The sequence below is a fragment of the Protopterus annectens genome, chromosome 2.part1 (genome assembly GCF_019279795.1).
Source record: "Protopterus annectens isolate FY-2018-M chromosome 2.part1, PAN1.0, whole genome shotgun sequence".
In the NCBI taxonomy this organism is placed as follows: Eukaryota; Metazoa; Chordata; order Ceratodontiformes; family Protopteridae; genus Protopterus; species Protopterus annectens.
In genome coordinates, this window is record NC_056729.1 from 626127726 (window position 1) to 626147897 (window position 20172).

The following is a 20172-nucleotide window of genomic DNA, read 5'->3' on the forward strand; positions in this document are numbered from 1 at the left end:
GTGCACTACAATCACAGCAACATACCACTACACCAAGCTTTGAACTTGGACCCTGTGCACTACAATCACAGCAATGTACTGCTACACTATCTGAGCTGTGGGAATTTGCAATGCTTTTACAAACATATCATGCACAACAGTCAATTAACATAAGGGTAAAAATACACATCCCTGGCAAGCCTTAAACCCAAGACCTTGCACACTCCAGTCACAGCAGCTACCAGCCACTACTCCACATGAGCTGTGAGAATTAGGAATGCTTCAGTTAATATATTATGCAGGATGGTCATCCAGCATTAGGATAAATATGTGGAATTAGTACTGTTATATACATACATGTGTGTGTGTGTGTGTGTGTGTGTGTGTGTGTGTGTATGTGTATGTGTATGTATATGTATATATATATATATATATATATATATATATTTATATATATATATATATATATATATATATATATATATATATATATACTCAACCTCTTACTGCAAGACATCTGCAAATAGCCTGATTAAGTGGGGGGATAAAGGCCAAACAATAGTGACATATTTGAGATATGGCTGTTAGAAGCTTGGAAGTTTGCTAGAGTATCACTGCTTGTTTTAACTTATATTTTCTGATAGATTTTAGGTCTGAAACACAAATGATTGTCATCATTTAGTCACATCATCCCAGTGATTTGTCAGAAACCCACAACTGTTATGGGGAACAGACCAAAAATATGAGTTATGCATCTGGATAGTGTATACAACTCTGGACAGTGGAGAGGTATGACTGCAGTCATGGAACAGAAGGGAAAAAACACTGAGAGCTGCCAACCATATCATCCAGCACCTTCTGGACTACAGTCAGACCAACACAAGATCACCCCAAATCAGCTCTGGGGAATTACTCATGCATGTGCAAATATATCATGCACTACGTGAATGCAATTGTAGGGAAAAACAGACATTGGTGAGAAATTGTCCACCCACAACCATTTGCACCACAGTCACAGCAATATACCAGTACCCCAACTGACTTCTAGAGTTTAATGACTGTTTGAACAAACATATCCTGACTGCCAGTCACATGCTACACCTACATATACTGCCCCAAGTCACAGTGTACTGGGAATCTTGAGGTGTTACAGGACATTTCTCAGTCTGCCCCTACAAACATATACAGCTGATAGACCACCAGCGGCTGTAGCAGCATGCACAGTCAGATAGTAAAGGATCTATGATGCTCACATCTTTCCCTATCCTAAGCAGCCCAACAAACATTTACACACTACACTGCTACACAGTCTTGACAGTCTGGTAACAATGTCCAGACATACATAACTCTCAACTGTACAGATTTCCAAAGACTGTCTAGGGTGTGGGACCATATTTGTGACCACTGCCTCATAACACTTCTGGGAATCTGCTAAATCACTGGTATGATATCAGGAGTGAAGTCACTAAATAATGATATACCATACCTCTGATTCTCTTACTGCAAGACATCTGGACAAAGCCTGACATACTTGGGGGATGTGGGGTAGAAAATAGGGACATATTTTACATAATGGTATTATAAACTGAAACAGTTGCTGGTGTTACAGGGTTTGCAGTAACATAACTTTTCTGAAGGATATGAAGCCTAAAACACAAATGGATGTCAACATTTAGTGACTTAAAGCCTCACATTATCCTACTGATTTCTCAAAAAGAGAAATTGTCTGAGGAGCAGACCAAACATAAAAGGAAAACCTCTGGACATTCTGTGGAAATCTGGACAATTGAAAAATATGTAATAGACATATCACTGTCAGACTTCAAATCACAGAGAAAATGCATGTCCAGGCAAACCCTGTTAATCTAGCAATCTTCTAAATGTATAACAGCAATACTTACTTACAATCTGTATTTAATTCTTGAACTTTGTACCCCATTTTGTTGGGCTTTCTCCACATTTCTTGTTCTACGAGTTATTTCTACCTACCTTCTGTGAAGCTGTAGCCCCCACACCTCCATAATGCTCTCCTCACAGGCAAGGAAAAGGGGGCAAGGCCTACATGAAAGATTTAATTATAGCACTGTGTTGCTATGGCATTGGCTAATGGAAAGGCAACACAGCTGTTCTGGATGTAATTAGCAAGTGGGAGACACCAACTGGTGCACAGGTCATCACCTGCTCATGAGCATTACCTAAAAAAGACAAGCTGCTGCCTATGCAAAACAGGTCTGAACCTTTGTGAATAGCAGCAGTTAAGTAGTGTGCATAGCATTGCTCTCTTAATTACAAATATCTGTAGTCAGCTGAAGTGTTACTGTGTTGTGCAGTGCTCTTAGTATTAGTCATCTCTGCATTTAATGTTGATTTGAAGCTCTTTAGTTAGGCTTTGGTCACACATAATTTGTATCATATTGCAGTATTGCATTAGTTTTGTCACAAGTTTTCTGTTCTGTTGGAGTTGTAAGGGTTCCTGTTGTTTTTTCAACTATTTGTTAGCATGTGACCTGGCTGTCCCTACTACACATCTCATTTTGAACACACCTCCCAGTTGTATCTCATCAGCTTATCCTACTGAGTATACAGATATCATTATGGAGGGCCCACCCCATCTCTCTTTGTTTGTCAATCAGAGATTATCATGTTTCACCCCTTCCCCATGTAACCTATACACAAAAAACATGTTACTGTATTTCTGTCTATTCCATCCATATTACCTCAATTTGCTGTTGCTGCCTGTTTTTACAATGACTCAATTGCACTTATTCTGCTGCATGTATTACTGCTTGTCAGTAGCCTGATGTAATTATGTTATGCTAAGGCTGTGCATTTAAGCACATGGGCTTCAGGCCAGTTGTTTCACATGAAGTAGGTTTGTGGCCTGCACTGTTGTGGGAGGTGAGGCTGCATTATTCCCTTCTGAGCTACAACTTGCTTGTTAAAGGCTCATTATGACTGCTCATTTGAACTGTATTTGTCTAACATTGGTACACCTTGTTTGCTGTAGCATTCACTATATCTTGACCTGCTGAATATAGCTTCATTTCTATAACATGAACAGTAATCCAGGCCAACTCTTTTGGAGAAGGTTCCCTGTACCCTAGTGGCAGGAGTGTGCAGTTAGAAGTTGTGTGACTGAAGAGTGCTGGAACAGGGCTCTTTTCTGAGCTTTACTATTGGTTAACTGGTTAATCCACTGAAATCCATTTGCTCCTGTTTGTTATTGTAATATTTAAGTGCATATCTGTCCACACGTGTTACACTGACCTAAAACGATTTTAAATATCTTCAGCATAGTCTGGTTGCAGGCTATGTTGCAGTCACATCTGTTTGTGTGACTCTTGTGTTTCCTGCTACACCACCCAGTGTTGTCCATGGCCTGCCTGCACTTACTGTGAGGAGGTGAACTGGTTGACACTGGTCTGCCATAGGATGTTGAGCTTAGAGCTCAGGGACAAGGGTTGATCTGTCACTCCCAGTGTTTCGATTTTACTGTCGTTGTTGTGGTATTTAAACCCAGCATGTGCATGGCTTTGTGCCTTTGTGCAGTTTTGACACTTTGAGAGTTATCCCAGTTGCATGTTTTTCCCTGACCTGCACTCCTGTGTGAGTGCATCCCTGGCCTGCAGGTACTGTCTTGATGTTATCCAGCCATACTCACACCTATAGGGGATATCCTGAGATAGTACCCACTTCACTATTCCTAACCTCTCTTCCAGAGATGCTAATAACCATGGACAGACAATTTCCTGTGCTGTCTCATGCTAGTCCAGTTGATATGGGCATCCTGACACAGTGTAGCCACTGCCTTATTTATGCAGACAACTGTGTGCTACTACCACATAGGAACACAATATGTGAGAGATGCAATCACATTAAGAGCCTGGAATCCTTGCTGACTCAGTCGCATGACAGTAGATGATTGACAGACCATAATGCTTTGCTAGAAATGGCCTTCATCTGTCTCCCCTGGGCTTTAGGATTCTGGCAAAGGCACTTGCATTTCCCACAGTGCCTTTTGTAGACAAAGTCATGAGCAGGACATTACCAGCATGAGAGCTGCTAGCTAAGCTATTAAAATGCTTTCTAGTCTTTATGGCACCAATGTTATAAGTGTTGTGCCATTTAACTAAATACTTAATTTCAATTTGAACTATAACTGTTTACTACTATTGTTAAACAAAACAACCTATACTTCTTGTAACTTGTAATTAATTGTTGTTTTGAATTGTTGTTTTTATTGTGGAGCTTTTCTCCCAAGGCCTCTGCTGAAAAGGACCTTTGTCCAGTCACATTTTCCCGGTCAACAAATGTGAATAATTAAATAATAAATAAATAATATAAACAAAATGTAAAGCTAATGCTGCTAAATGCTAGGAGTCTTAGCATGAAACTAATGTCATTGCAAGCGTACCTTATCCTGGAGGATGCTGACATTTGGGCAGTCACTGAAACCTGGTTTGAAGCTGTGGAGAGCTCATTAACCTTGCCAGGTTACTCATCCTACCATACTTTTAGGCCCCAACTGGAGGGCTGCAAAGCCAAAGGAGGTAGAGTTTTAAACTTTATCATGCACATACACACCTCCAGGCTGGTCAAACAGTATGACGCATGGGAGACATCCCAAGTGTAGTTAACTGTTGACAAAAAAAAACTATTCAAATCATAGCTAGCTACAGACCTCCAATCATGATTCAGGATACCTACTACACCTATCTGGAGTTACTTGAATCTGTCAAGATTCAACCCACTACCCTGATCCTGGGTGACTTTAACTACCCAACCATAGTGTGCATGACCTATTCTACCTGAACATGAACACACAGAGATTCCTCTGCTTTGTCAATGTCAATGAATTGGATCAGCTGGTTAACACCCCTATGACAGCATGGAAATATCCTGTACTTGGTCCTACCCAACATGAGTAGCCACTTCCTACAGTGTCATCCTCCTTGGTAAGATCTGACCAAATAGCCATCACTTTTGAGGTCACCATCTCCCCTGCCCGTCCACCCTTGTCAGGGTCAAACAAAACACTCTTTCCAAAACTGACTATGCATCTCCTCAGAGCAGGTATAAGTAACATTACAGCAACTATCCTGTCAGTTGGAATTAGCATTACTGTCCAAGCCTACACCACAATACTGTATGAGCACATATGTCACTATATGGACTCAGCAATATATGACAGGACAAAAATCATCTCTCTCAAGGTAGAGTAAACCTCTGTCATGGTCAGCAGCAATACAACAATTCCATAATAGATGGAAATAATTGCTGGACATGACCAAGAAGGAGGAGGTGCCAAATTGGAAGCAATGTCACCTTTGCCTGAACAAGCAAATAAGGTCACAGGTGAATAACCTTAAGGCTAACTTTGAGTGCAAATTGGACACATCCACCAAGGCCAATCACAAGGCATTCCTCACATATGTCTCTCAGAGGCAACACCCACATTTGCTCTGTAGTGGTGGTCATGAACACCACATACACATATGGCATAGATATAGCCAACCTGCTGCAGACAGGTTAAGTGAAAACATCATCACCCTGTCATCTCATCAGTATACATGGACATGCACAGCACCTGCCCCCCTCCCCTCATCAGCAGGGACCAGATCCGTAATGCCCTCTCAAAGGCAACAAACTGAAGTCTCCATGGGGCCTGGTACCATACCTGGCTGCATCCTACATGAACTCAAGCATGAGCTCTCAGCTACATTACACACTGTAGTCAACCAAACCCTGAGCACCAGTGTCATCCCATCTATACAGAGGACAGCCTCTGACATCCCTCTACACAAAGGTGGAGCAATCCACTGAACCAGCCAATCATATGCACATCAGCCTAACTAGCCTGATCTGCAAGGGCATGAAAAGCATTGCCAAGGACCTTATAAACAGGGACATCAGCAACCTCAAAATGCTTGAGCCCACACAGTGTGGTATTGTCAAAGGGAGATCAGGCCTGTTAAACCTGGTCGACTTATCTGAAGCAGTCAACAAACACAAGGATAAGAGGAAGATGGTGCACACTGAATACCTTCACCTACCCAAACCTCTGACAATAATCCCCAGTTGGCTATGATACATAAGTCTACACAGCTAGGCGTCAACCTGTAAGTTACCAGATGGGTAGTTAACTGGTTCAATGATAGTACCCACTTAGTCAAAGTAGTGGAAGCCACCTCTAGTAGTAGACCCTTAAAGAGTGGTGTACCCCAAGGATCAGTCTGGGGGCCTCTACTGATTGAGATAAACATTTCTGAAGTTCAAGACAAAACCAGTGGTCTGCAGCTGACCAGGTTTACAGATGACTGCAAGCTGGCCACTGTCTTACATTCCCCTACTGATGTGAGCATCTTCCAAGAGGCCCTTACCCAAATTGATGACTGCTACCAGAAGCATTGTCTCAGACTGAATGCCAGGAGATGCATCATTTTTCCCTGCTGTGGTAGATGTCATCCACACTAATTATGACAGTAATAACAATGTACTCAGAATGCAATCAGGTGTGAGACAACTTGTGCACCAAAGTTGATAGCAACCTGACAGTTTCCCACTGCATTGACACCATTGTATGGAAGGCTGTCAACATGACCCACCTCACAAATAAGGGTATGTCACCCAGGAACCAGGAGGCCACAACATCCTTATACTCCACCCTTATCAGACCCATTACAGAGTACAGTGGCTCCTTTGGCATGTACCTTGCCAAGCAAATGCAGCAGTTGCAGAGACCACAGAGGTTCCTGACCAGGCAAATCTAGGGTCTGCAACACCTGTCCAATACAGATAGGCTGAAAGCCCTGTCCCTCTACTCAGTCTCATACAGACTGATCATAGGTATCCTGTGTCTGGCATACAAGGCCATTTCCAAACCAGCCCTGATGGTGTTTCTGCATATCCATAAGACAAACCCCACTCATGCAACCTGCACACAAGGCTCTCACGTGGTCTGTGACATGAATAGTACTTGCTGGTGGAATAGATTAGTGTTTCACACAATACACTGTCTGTAAAATACACTCCCTCCCATTGTCTAGCAGAGTACGTGTATAGCCCTCTTGAATAAGAAGCTGGACGACTGTATAGGAAACAGAGAAGACATGCCTGGGATCCCTGTGTGTCCCAGCTGGACAGGGGATGCAGGTGCTAACTTTGGAGGGACATGGGCAAAAGTTTGGGCTAGGCTTATGAGGGCATCCAGGCCAATAACCTAGTATCATCCTATGAACCTGTGCACCTAGTACTTTACATGTTTCCTGTATGTATTGCAGTGTTGTCTGAAATGAATCCCCGTGAGTCTGAACTGTGTAAGTACTGCATCGATGGAGTATTTTCTTGATCTTTTATTAGTTATTATTATATATCGTTAAACCTTGTCATTGTGTCTGATCTGTATAGCAGTAAGTCAGCTCTTACAGTACTTGCATATGCACTTGGTGACACTGTATAGCTCACTCCAATAGGCTTGGTCTTGGTCACACTTACCATTTTTCTAACAGACCCATCTCACAGTAGGATTTGTCACCCTTTGTTGAGGGCCTTACAGTAGCTGATAAAGAGATGGATTGTGGCAGTCAGAACTACTGTAAAGTCTGGGCTGAAGGGCCCATAGGTAGCAAAGCTGTGCCAGACTTTACCAGGAGTGTATGTGTGTGTGTGTGTGTGTGTGTGTGTGTGTGTGTGTGTGTGTGTGTGTGTGTGTGTGTGTGTGTGTGTGTGTGTGTGTGTGTGTGTGTGTGTGTGTGTGTGTGTGTGTGTGTGTGTGTGTGTGTGTGTGTGTGTGTGTGTGTGTGTGTGTGTGTGTGTGTGTGTGTGTGTGTGTGTGTGTGTGTGTGTGTGTGTGTGTGTGTGTGTGTGTGTGTGTGTGTGTATCAGCAAACATTATACTAGGGTATTAATATACATATGTTATCTTTCCCTCACAGATGAACATGGGGGTTGATATCTCTCACCCTCACAACCTGATGTCATTGTCTTAGCGGAATCTGATGATAATGGTGGTCATAGTGAAGCACAGGTGGGGTTGTCGAGGGCTGAACCTGTGCCACTGGTTGGTATCCCACTTTCACCCACAATGTCTCCACACACAGTCAGTATGCACACACATACCTAGTCCCCAGCAGCCACAGATAATGGGCAGTTGGAGGGTGGTGGTATGGAACAAACTAGTGTGGTGACTATGGCAAGTATGAGTGTAGACACTAGCCATAGCCAGAGAGCAGGCAAGGTCACACACAGGCAGATAGACAGAGGTACTCAATGAAGGACTACTGCCCAACAAGCAACTGTCGCAAGTGTCACAGCAGGTGTCAGCAGATGCATGTCACCATCCATTAGGGAGGCACAGGCATGTATTGACTGCAACACCAGACAAATGCTCAGGGTCATGAATGCAGCACTTCCTGCCATGCGTGACAATTGCCATTGCATTTGTGATGCCATACATCATTTTGTCAATGTCATGGATAGGCGGTGGGGTGAGACATTGTCACTGCTCGACTTTGCAATGTCTGTGCTTGAGCATGTGGTGGGAGTAGGGCGTTGGCCATGTGGACGTAGGTCAGCAACAAGACCAGCTGAGAGCACATGTGGCCATGCACACACTCCTGTAGTGGCAATGCCACCAGTACTACCAAAGGGAGGATGCTTTCCACACCACACCAGAGCAGGCCATGGGCATGTGGTCCTGGCCAGTCCTGTCAAGGAAGCAGATCCGGCAAACATCAGTCACCATTTGGGAGTAGTACTGCATCTGGCCTTGGGCCTGGTGGTGCCAGACTCCTGGCAGAACCAGTTCCCATGTCCCTGCTGGGAGACGGTGAAAGGTACATCCTGCCATGTACGGTCCATGGCTGTCCAACATAGCCCTGTGTAGGGCAACCACATGGCTTGATTGTGTGCATACAAACACACCCAAATCTCTGTCATGGGCAGGTCACCACCAGATACACACAGCTCCTCTGCATGGCCCAGTTGAACACCACCCCTCCAGACATACACACACACATGATGTCAATCATATGGCCCAGCCTAGGCCTCTGGCAAAATGACACCACATCCTGTGCATGTGATGATACCTATGCCAAATCCCTGTTGTCCATACCATCGATGCAGGGACATGCTAATATGGGTTTGATGCACAGGGTGAATAGAGTACAGTGTAGTAATGTAATGCTGTGTAAGGTGCTGTCAGCTGGCAGTAGTTATGGGTACACATCAAGATGTATGTACCGTTTTAGCCATGATGTGTTATTTCTGTTAGTACAGATGACTGACTCTAATGTCTGTTTGTGTTCCAGGTGTCTGTGTGTCTACAGGCTGTGGGCCTGCTGACAGTAGCAACAATGAGTATGGCAGAGTGGAAACAGTGACCTTTTCCTAGCCAATGTACAGCTGTATATGTACATGTTTACCAGGTGTGTATACATGTAACAGTGTGTGAGGGACAATTGGAGCAGACAGTATGACCATGCATACATATCCCTTGACACAGCCAGCTTTCATACATGTCACCTGGGTGCTCCGTAGTACCACAGGCTCATACATAGAGAGGAGGTTACTTGAGTGCTGGCACTAGGTCCCTCACAAACTTAGCCATTAGTTTAAACGCAACAGAGTCACCTTTCAGCACCTGTTGCCCCTGCCATTTCTGTCCCATCCACTCAATCTTGATGCAGTTGATGAGGGCATGCGTGGTACTCTGTTTGACAGGTTTGGGGTATGTAATCCTGACACAGGACAGCCTGTGTTAGTCTAACCTGACAATCACCAGCATTTGTGTCTGCTATCACATATGTAAGTCTGGTCTCTCATGCACAGCCCTAAAAATGATACTGTTAGATATATAACACAAATACCACAGAGGTAATGTAGTGTTGCAGTGTCTCCCAATACTATTCAAGTGGGTGACATTAGCAGGGGCTGTTAGGATTGCCAATGGTGGGTTCAGAGGCCCTTAACATGGCAGAGGCATCTGACACACACACACACACACACACACACACACACACACACACACACACACACACACACACACACACACACACACACACACACACACACACACACTGCTGCATGGAGACATGCATTGAAACGCACATGCACATAGAGTTGACACTTCTCAGAGTAGATGATCTACCCATCTATTTTTGTTCAGTACACAGTGATATGACCATTGCATGTGCCACAGTGGCTTTGTGTTATAAACTGTGTAACTGTGCTTATAAGGTGGATGACATCTGTATGGGTTTAAACTAGGTTGGTAATGGGGGAGTTCACAGAGTGGAAGAGGCAAACAAAATAGTATAGCCATCACATACACACAATAAAGACAGCCATAGGGGATGTGCATACAGAAACACAAACACAGTTGCCAATAGACATACTAGTAACCCTACATATCCACTTATATGTACTATACTGCTATGTACATATGGCATGCTCCACATAGATTATATGTCTGGGACATAACCCACAACCTCTTACAACAAGTAATCTTGGGAATATCTTCATGGCTGGTGGGATAACCCACCAGAAATAGCGATTGGTCTCATCTACTGCTCCTACAAACCTGGACAAGTGATAGAGTACTAGACATTGTATCAGCATGATGTTTCATTCAGGTATGATGTCTGATGCTGGCATGTGTATCACTACGGTAAGTGTGACATATTTGACAATGATATCACAGAAATGCTCATTGTTAGGGAACACAGACCACGTGTAGGTTGCAAACATCTGGATAGTCCATGTACATCTGTACAGATGACTAGTATGGGCTGTATAATTTAACATTGTGCATGTGAGGCAGATGCCATTAGCAGGCTTTTTAAAGTAATGTCATGGGAAAGGGGTTAACAGGCCATAAATGGTATAACCTACACACACACAACAGCCAGAGGGATATGCTTCACATACACCACTATAGTTGCCAGTATTGAGATTAGAACCTCTACCTATTTAATTATTTGAATTATAGTAGTATGCAGTTATTGCACATGCCACAGAGCTTAGAGGACTGATGAGTGTATACAGGTAGTTCTAAGGTGAATGACATCAGAAAGCCTTGTAAAATAGGGCAATGGGAAGTGTACTGGGTGGTACATGCCTCAAAATGGTATAACTCACACCCGCAGAAGATATGATTCTCACTTGAACACACACACACACACACACACACACACACACACACACACACACACACACACACACACACACACACACACACACACACACACACACACACACACACACAGGGAGGATATGATTCTCTCACACACACACACACACACACACACATGCACACACACACACACACACACGCACACACACACACACACACACACACACACACACACACACACACACACACACACACACACACACACACACACACACACACACACACACACACACAGTATCACAGTTGCCAGGATTGAGTTTAGAACCCCTACTTATCTAGTTATGTGTACTACAGTATTATGCAGTTATCACACTCGCCATACAACTTACAGGATTTAACAGTGTCCCAAGGTACTTCTAAGGTGAATTAAATCAACAGCCCTTGTAAAGTATGTCAATGGGAAATGTACTGGGTGGGAAGGGCATCAAAATATATTACCCTATAAACACCTTTACGCACACACATTTGCCAGTACTGAGAATAGAACCTTTGTCTATTTAGTTATTTTTACTATACTGTTACATAGTTATTGCACAAGCCACAGAGCTGATAAAGATGAGGACTGTCCAAAGGTTCTTCTAAGGTGAATGACATCAGCAGGACTGCTAAAGTAGGGCACTGGGAAGAGTTGTGGGTGGGAAAGTCCTCAAAATACTTTGTCCTACAAACATACACACTTACAAACACTTTTACACAAACATTTGCCGGAAGTGGGCATAGAACCCCTGCCTATCTAGTTATCTGCAATATACTGTTACATAGTAATTGCATGCGCCATGGAGCTTATAGGGCTGAGTGCTGTCCAAAGGTACTTCTAAGGGGAATGACATTGGCTGGCCTGCTAAAGTAGGGCACTGGGAAGTGTTGTGGGTGGGAAAATCCTCAACATACTTTATCCTACAAACATACACAGACTTTTACACTCACATTTGCCAGAACTGAGAATAGAACCACTGCATATTTAGTTATCAGTATTATACTGTTACATAGTTATTGCACACACCATGGAGCTTACAGGAGTGAGGGGTGTCCAATGGTAATTCTAAGGGGAATGACATCAAAATGAGTGTGAAAGTAGGGCACTGGCAAGTGTACTGGGTAGGAATGGCCTAAAACTGTTCCACCTACACACACACACACACACACACACACACACACACACACGCACACACACACACACACACACACACACACACGCACACACACACACACACACACACACACACACACACACACACACACACACACACACACACACACACACACACACACACACACACACACACACACACACACACACACACACACACACACACACACACACACACTTACATTTGCCAGGACTGAGATTAGAACCCCTATCTATCTAGTTATTTTTAATACAGTGTTAAGCAGTTATCGCACACACCACAGAACCTACAGGGCTGACAACTGTCCAAAGGTACTTCTAAGGTGAATGACATTAGCAGATCTTGTGAAATACACACACACGCACACACACACACACACACACACACACACACACACACACACACACACACACACACACACACACACACACACACACACACAAACACACACACACACACACACAAATGCAGGTGATGTGATATTACAACCCGCCACCTCAGTACTATTACACAATGGAGCTCACCTTCATGCTGGCACATGCGACTGGTTACGACCGGTATGCCATTGTCCACAGCAGGGCATCACTCTATGCCATTCAGGGTACCCCTGTGTATGACTCACTCTCTGTGTGTGTGTCTCCCTGTCTCTCTCTCTCTCTCTCTCTCTATCACTGTCTCTCTCTTCACCACATCTGTGTGTGTGTATGCTTGACATATTATCTGTTGCCCATATATATGTATGTGTATCACACACAACAGATGCAGCTATATCACATATGGGCAACCTACAGCTGAGGGTAATGCTATCTGATGGATGTGTATAGAGACAGTTAAGGTGTACATAGCTGTCTGTATGCAAAGACATATATGCACAATACAGTTATATAGTCTGTTGTGGGTTCTGACATGGGCTGTAATTCTCTAAATATAGGAGCATGCCCAGTATGACCTTCTATAGTAAGAGTGGGACTCCATTCCAGAGAAAGTTGTACTTCAGTCTGGGGTTTTGTGTGCTACAGCCATACCTCTAATAAGTAAACAGGAAGTTTTTAGAGTTACAGGGTTTGTTTTAGCAGACATTTTCTGACATATCCGATGTTTGACACTGAAATGTATTGTGTCATTACCTAGTGACAGAAATCCTCAGATCATCACTGTGCATTACCAGAGAAACACAAGATGTATGATGCACAGACCAATATTATGAGCCAAACTATAGACATTTTTGCCCAATCTGTCCAGTTGAGAGGTGTGGCTACAGCCAACTGACTGATGCAGCTGTGTAAACAGTCCAGCACCTTGGTGATATACTGACTGGGGATGTCCTACTTGTGTGGTATTCTTCTTACCTGAAAAGTCATATCCTGGTGTGGCCATACCTCTCAACTGTACAGTTTTTTGCAGATCATCCAGATGTTTGTCTAGAAGTTTCATCCAGTCTACATAAACTTGTGTTTTATGGCAAGTTAGTTGCAAATAATTAAAGACTGAAGTTAGAAAATAATGACAGACATTAGTGTTTCAAACTTCATAACCTTCAGATAAGTCATGAGAAAAAAATGAAAAGAATGATCTTTCTTTACTTGCATTGAACAAAGGACTAACTATGTCTACATCCCAGAGACCTGAGTGTTCTACACTGGAGCCTGTGGAGTTGGCCTTCTTCTCTAACCATCCTTTAGACTAAAAAGATCTTTCTAAAAATATTGTTAGTTATATCTAAAGCTGCCTTGAAGGTATATACCGTTGTTTTTAGCTCCTAGTATGTGCTATTGGATTGTGATATACCACATGTATAACTATTTTTACTCTATAATTTACAGATAACAGTTGTATTATCTGAGTTTATAAAAAGTTTATATATGAAATTAATAACAGGCCTTATGGATATTTGTGTTTTATCAATATGAACAGAAGGCTCATAGTGATAAATACTCAGCACCTAATTATCAAACTCTATTATTTGTGATTAACTTCCTGCATCTCTGAGAAAGCTGCACATTGTGTCTGATATTGTCATTTTCATTTATTCCTCACTCACACAGTGTGCCCCTCAACCTAAGCCCCTAAGACAAAACAACTTACCTAATACACTAATCATAGGTGACTCTATAGTCAGGCACACTGATGTCCCACTCACTAGGTTGAATAAGGAAAAGGGAATAGTCAGCTGCCTAATGGGTGCCAGGATGCGCCACATAACACACACACTCAGGTCACTCCACAACAAGTACAAGTATGACTCTGTCATTGTCCATGTGGGTGTGAATGACCTGAGAGGTACCTCCCTGGACTACATGAAAAGAGACATGGGGGAGCTCTAGGATTATGTAGCCCAGGCGGGTATGACCCTAGCCCTCAGCAGCATCCTGCCATCACCCAGAATGATACCACAGTACGAGCAGAAAATTATTGATTTCATCAATTGGCTAAGTTTCTGGTGTCATTTTAAGGGGTTCCAGTATCTGATTGCTTTGGAAAACATGATTGCAGACCTCTATGATTTGCCAGAGATGGCCTGTATCTTTCACCCCTGGGTTTCTGAATATTGGCTAAGGCTCTTGCCACCCCTATAGTGCCTTTTTTAGGTGGTTTTCCAAAGACCAAATTACCACTGTGACAGTTATAAATAAATGCAATCTGAGGATCATGCTGCTCAATGCTAGGAGTCTAACTCTCAAGATGCACTCACTTGAAGCCCTCCTTAAAATGGAAAACATCGACATTTGTGCTGTAATGGAGACCTGGTTCAAAGCAGCAGAAAGCAGCTCTGTGCTACCAGGTTATAACTCATTTCACACCTTTCGGCCCCAGAACTTGAACCAAAGCTCCAAAGGTGGTGGTGTCTCCATATTCATTAAGGATATGCACACATACAGACTAGTAGTACAGCATAATGCATTGGAGATACTTCAGGTACAACTAACACTGGGCAAGACAGCGATTCAGGTCATAGCCTGCTATAGGTCCCAACCATGTCCCAAGACTCCCACTTCATGTTCCTAAGCACTGTGGAAAATATTAGGGTCCAAACCAACACCCTCATACTGGGTGACTTTAACTATGCTTCCATTAACTGGGAAAACTATTCATGCACCAATATACTGCCCCAACACTTCCTGGAATTCATTATTTCCAATGCCCTGGACCAGCTCATTCTTACCCTCACTAGAAGGTGCAACATCTTAGATCTGGTTATTACCAACATGGGGAATCATTGCACTACACCAGTAGTCGATTCCTTGCTGGTTAGATCCGACCACAAACTAATCACCATGGAAATCCACATCCCACCCTCACCCCCCCCCCCGCCCCCTGTAAACGTAACCACCATGAAAAACTTCTCCAAAGCTAACTTTGGTCTCCTAAATACAGAGGTGGCTAACTTCACAGAACCCATGCAAATGGAGAATAGTGGCATGACTACTGAACCATGCAACGATGCACTGTCCGAACACATACATAAATGCATGGAACCAGCCATACTCAACAGAACCAAGACACTCTCCTCCAAAAAAAGGAAGCCAATCTAGTGGACCCCTCCCATTAACAAACTCTATAACAGAAGGAAAAATCTGTTGCCAAGAAAGGTGAAGTCCCAAGACTGGAAAAACTCCCTTATTAGCATCAATAAAAAGTTGAGATCCCGCATGAAATCCTCTAAAGCTAGCTATAAAGGCAAAATTGCAGCAGATAATGAAGACAACTACAAGGCCTTCTACAGCTATGTCAGGAATCTCCACACCAATACCCAGATTTGCTCTGAGTTACTGCACAATGGTACCTCCTATACAGAGCCAACAGATATTGCCAATATACTGGCCGAAAGATTCAGTGCCAACTTTACCCCTCTCTCCACCCTAAGGGACCATTCATAATACGAGAAGAATGCCAGGCTGCCATTATTACTGCTGCACAGGTTAAAGCTGCACTGTCCAAGGCCAAGGATATAGCTTCCATAGAACCTGACAATATCCCTGGCTGTTTTCTATGTGAACTACAAAATGAACTGGCACCACACCTGTGTTCCCTGTTCAATCACAGCCTCACCTCAGGCTTTGTCCCTTCTGAATGGCACACTGTTACAGTCATCCCTCTCAATAAAGGGTTAGTAATCACAGACCCTGGGAACTACCGCCGCATCAGCCTGACGAGTCTGATATGTAAGGCTATGGAGCACATCATCATGGCCCTAATTATCAAGAATATAGGAAATCTCCAAACTCTGGACCCAACACAGTTTGGTTTCATGAAGGGTAGATCATGCCTGCTCAACCTGGTGGACTTCTTTGGGTCAGTCACCAGAGCTGTGGATGAAGACAAGGTAGTTCATACAGCCTACCTTGATCTGGCTAAGGACTTTGATACCATTCCCCACTCAAAAATTATAGATATACTCACCAAACTGCACATCAACCCCTATATCACTAGATGGGTTGCAAACGGGCTTACAGATAGATTCCACAGTGTGAAAGTAGCAGACTCCAAGTCAGACTGCTGACCAGTCACAAGTGGAGTCACACAAGGATCAGTTCTGGGTCCTCTCCTGTTTGGCATCTACTTCTCAGAAGTCCAGGCCAACAAAGGGGGACTCTGGCTGACCATGTTTGCTGACATTTGCATGCTGGGACCCATTATTAATTCCCCAAGTGATACAGACATTCTACAAAAAGGCCTCACTAAGACAAACAACTGGTGTCAAAGCCATGGCCTTAAGTTTAATGCTAAAAAATGTGTCATCATTCCCTTTGGGAAAAACTAATTTCCCACAAGTTACCACATCGATGGTAGTCCACTGAATACTGAAGCCGTTATAAGAGATCTGGGGACACAGGTTGACAGTAACCTCATCTTCGACCACCACATTGCCACTGTGGTCAGAAAGTCCTTCTATGTGGCACATCTCATTACCAAGGGTTTTGCATCCAGGAAGAAAGAGGTTATCGTCTCTCTCTCTCTACTCTTCCCTCATTAGACTAATCATCGGGTATAATGCCCCATTTGGCATGTACCTCACTAGACACCTGCAACAGCTGGAGAGGCCACAATAGTACCTCACAAAGAGGATCCGAGGCCTCAAACACATGTCCTACATGAACAGACTTAAAAAGCTCCAGCTTTTTACAGTCTCATATCATCTGTTGAGAGGCGATCTCTGCTTAACTTACAAAGCCATGTCTGACTCAGCTCTGTTAGAAATGCTACACCTAAATAAATCTCAATCCCTCCACACCACACACTCCAGACACCTCAACTTCATTACCACAATCAACTGAACATGCTGGAGGGACAAGTTCATATCCAAGAGACTGCCCATGCTCTGGAATAGACTTCCCATACATGTCAAGCAGAGCACCTCATTGACCCTTTTCAAGAGAAATCTTGATGAGTAGATGGGAAATAGAAAGTTCAACCTGGGGATCACTCCGGTGGCTCTAATTGATAGAGGCACTGGGAACTAACATTGAGCAGCACTGCTGATGCCAGGGCACTTCTATGGGTTAGGCTTGTAAAGGCTCTAAGGCCATTAACATAGTACACACCTATGAACCTATGAACCGAGGGGTCTCAGATTCGGTCTCGCAACTGACCGGCCATGTTTCCTAGACTCTCAGATCCAACTCTTGAGCTCCTTCCTTAACCCATAATGCCTCAATCACCTCAGATCCTGTTTGCCACCTTATCACTATAGATGTGGATTCTTCTAGTAGAGCTTTTAGGGTGTAGTTTTTGCATTGAGTGCAACTTCTTTGCATTTTTACTTGCAGTATTAACTTTTTTTCTAATCACCTCTTCATTCCTTAACCTAGTTTTTTTGGTTTCTGTCGCTTTATGATTACTTTTTATTTTCCTCTTCTTTTGCTGCCTTCGGTAGTTCTCTCTACCATTGTTGGTACTTTCTGTCCTTTTACTCTCTATTTCTTCCTGCTCTTCATAGGGTAATTCTGTTTTTCTACCATTGCTGGCATTTTTGTTTTGTTTAAAAAAAATGCTAGCTTAATTTTTTTTCTCTAACTCTGTCAGTCCATCTTCCTTTCACACTATGGCTGACAAGCCCACTAAGTTTAAGATATGCACTTCATGTGGGCATACAATCCCAAATTTTGATGCCAACAGAGAGTGCTTTTATTGCCTGGGAACCGCTCACTGACTGTATGATTTGTATTGGCCTTAGCAACAGGCATATCAAAACTGGTCCTTTACCTCCTTCTTCTTTTTCTCTTTCAGAAGCTCAACCCTCCACTAAAACATCTAAGACTTCTTCCCTAGCCAGTCTCCAAAATCAGCTTCAACTTTGAAGCCTCTTGCCAAAGTTCAGAAAAAAGTTGAAGCTGATTTGGGAAGTGCATTTATGCCTCAGCAACCTTTGCCTTATGATTACTGAACTACTTGGCACATTTTACAAGACTGCAATGGGATTTGAATAAAGAGCTTTCCAAATCCCTCTGAGTCCTGTCTCTCCTTGACTCCATTCTCCTTTCTTAGAAGAGACCCCAAGGAGAGGGTCTTGGCCCCAATCAACTAATTCCTCCATCAGGTCCTCCAGGAGACTTTCTGAAACCAAAATTGATAGGATGATGAGGAAGTTCCTCAGAGGTCAGATGCAGATGGGGGTTTGTTATTCTGGTGCCATAAGCCACACTTTAGTTTCTCGCAGTATGATTTCTCCTTCTCTGAATAGAAAGTCAGTTTCAGAGCCTTCAGATCTGAGAACACTGAGAGTGTCAATGTCGTATCTGAAGATTGGTAGGTCTTTGACTCAGGCTATGTCCTTGACTTGTACGGTGCTAATTCCCATCTACTGGGATAAGCCTCAAGAGGTGAAGCATTGGCACCAGGTCCAGGGGACTTGGTTCAACTCCCAAGTTCTTGGAGCTGTTCCTGCTCCTCCAGGCTCTGATGTTGGACAGCTCTAGTTTGATTGCTGAGCAAGGTTCTTGGCAGGGTCAGAGAATGGTAGCATCTGGAGCTTCAGCTCTGGTGCACCCAGATATGTCTTCTGCTAGTCATTCTGCCTTCAAAGTGGTGGAGAAGGTCTTTTTCCATCCAAAAACATGGCTACTCTTTCTTCTTCAGATCATACAGCCCTGCCACCATTTTGTCCAAGCTCTGATCCTCACAGTCCTATCACACAGGGACAGCTGTCCCTATCATGCATCCAGACAGTTCCCCTCAATGAATTTCCCCTCACTTCAGACACCTCTACATACCATCCCACTGAGGAGGTCCCCCACAAGAGAGCATGGAAGAGGAGGTACATAGACTCTCCTCAGGAGTTGCTGACCAAAGACACTGACTTTGATGAAGGGGACCAGTCCCCAAGGTCTACACCAGATGATGTCTCCTTTAGAGACATCTTAGAAATCCTCAGGAAGAATGATGGATCCTCCTTTGATACCCCTTCCCAGAAGGGTCAGTATTTCTGGAATTTTTTAGTCAGGCCCATCTACATCTTGGCTGTCTTTCCCGGCTGATGAGCTTATAGATCTGGTCTCTCACCAGGCATGAAAGTAACCAGATACTGTAGAATCCATCCACAGTCATTCTGATAAGTTTCTTGCCCCTCCTAAGTACAGGCTCTAGTGGAGCAAGGGGGGTGGCATTTGATGCCAAGGTCATGGCAGCTGCCATGAAGAAAGAGCTTGCTTAAGACAGTGCCTCTATCCACCCCCCAGCACACAGTTCAGGACATTGTACAGATTTGGGAAATGCATTTATGCCTCAGCAACCTTTGCCTTATGATTACTGAACTACTTGGCACATTTTACAAGATTGCAATGGGATTTGAATAAAGAGATTTCCAAATCCCTCTGAGTCCATGTCTGCAGAAGACCACAAGAAGATTTTTTCACAGCTGGCCACTCTTTTATC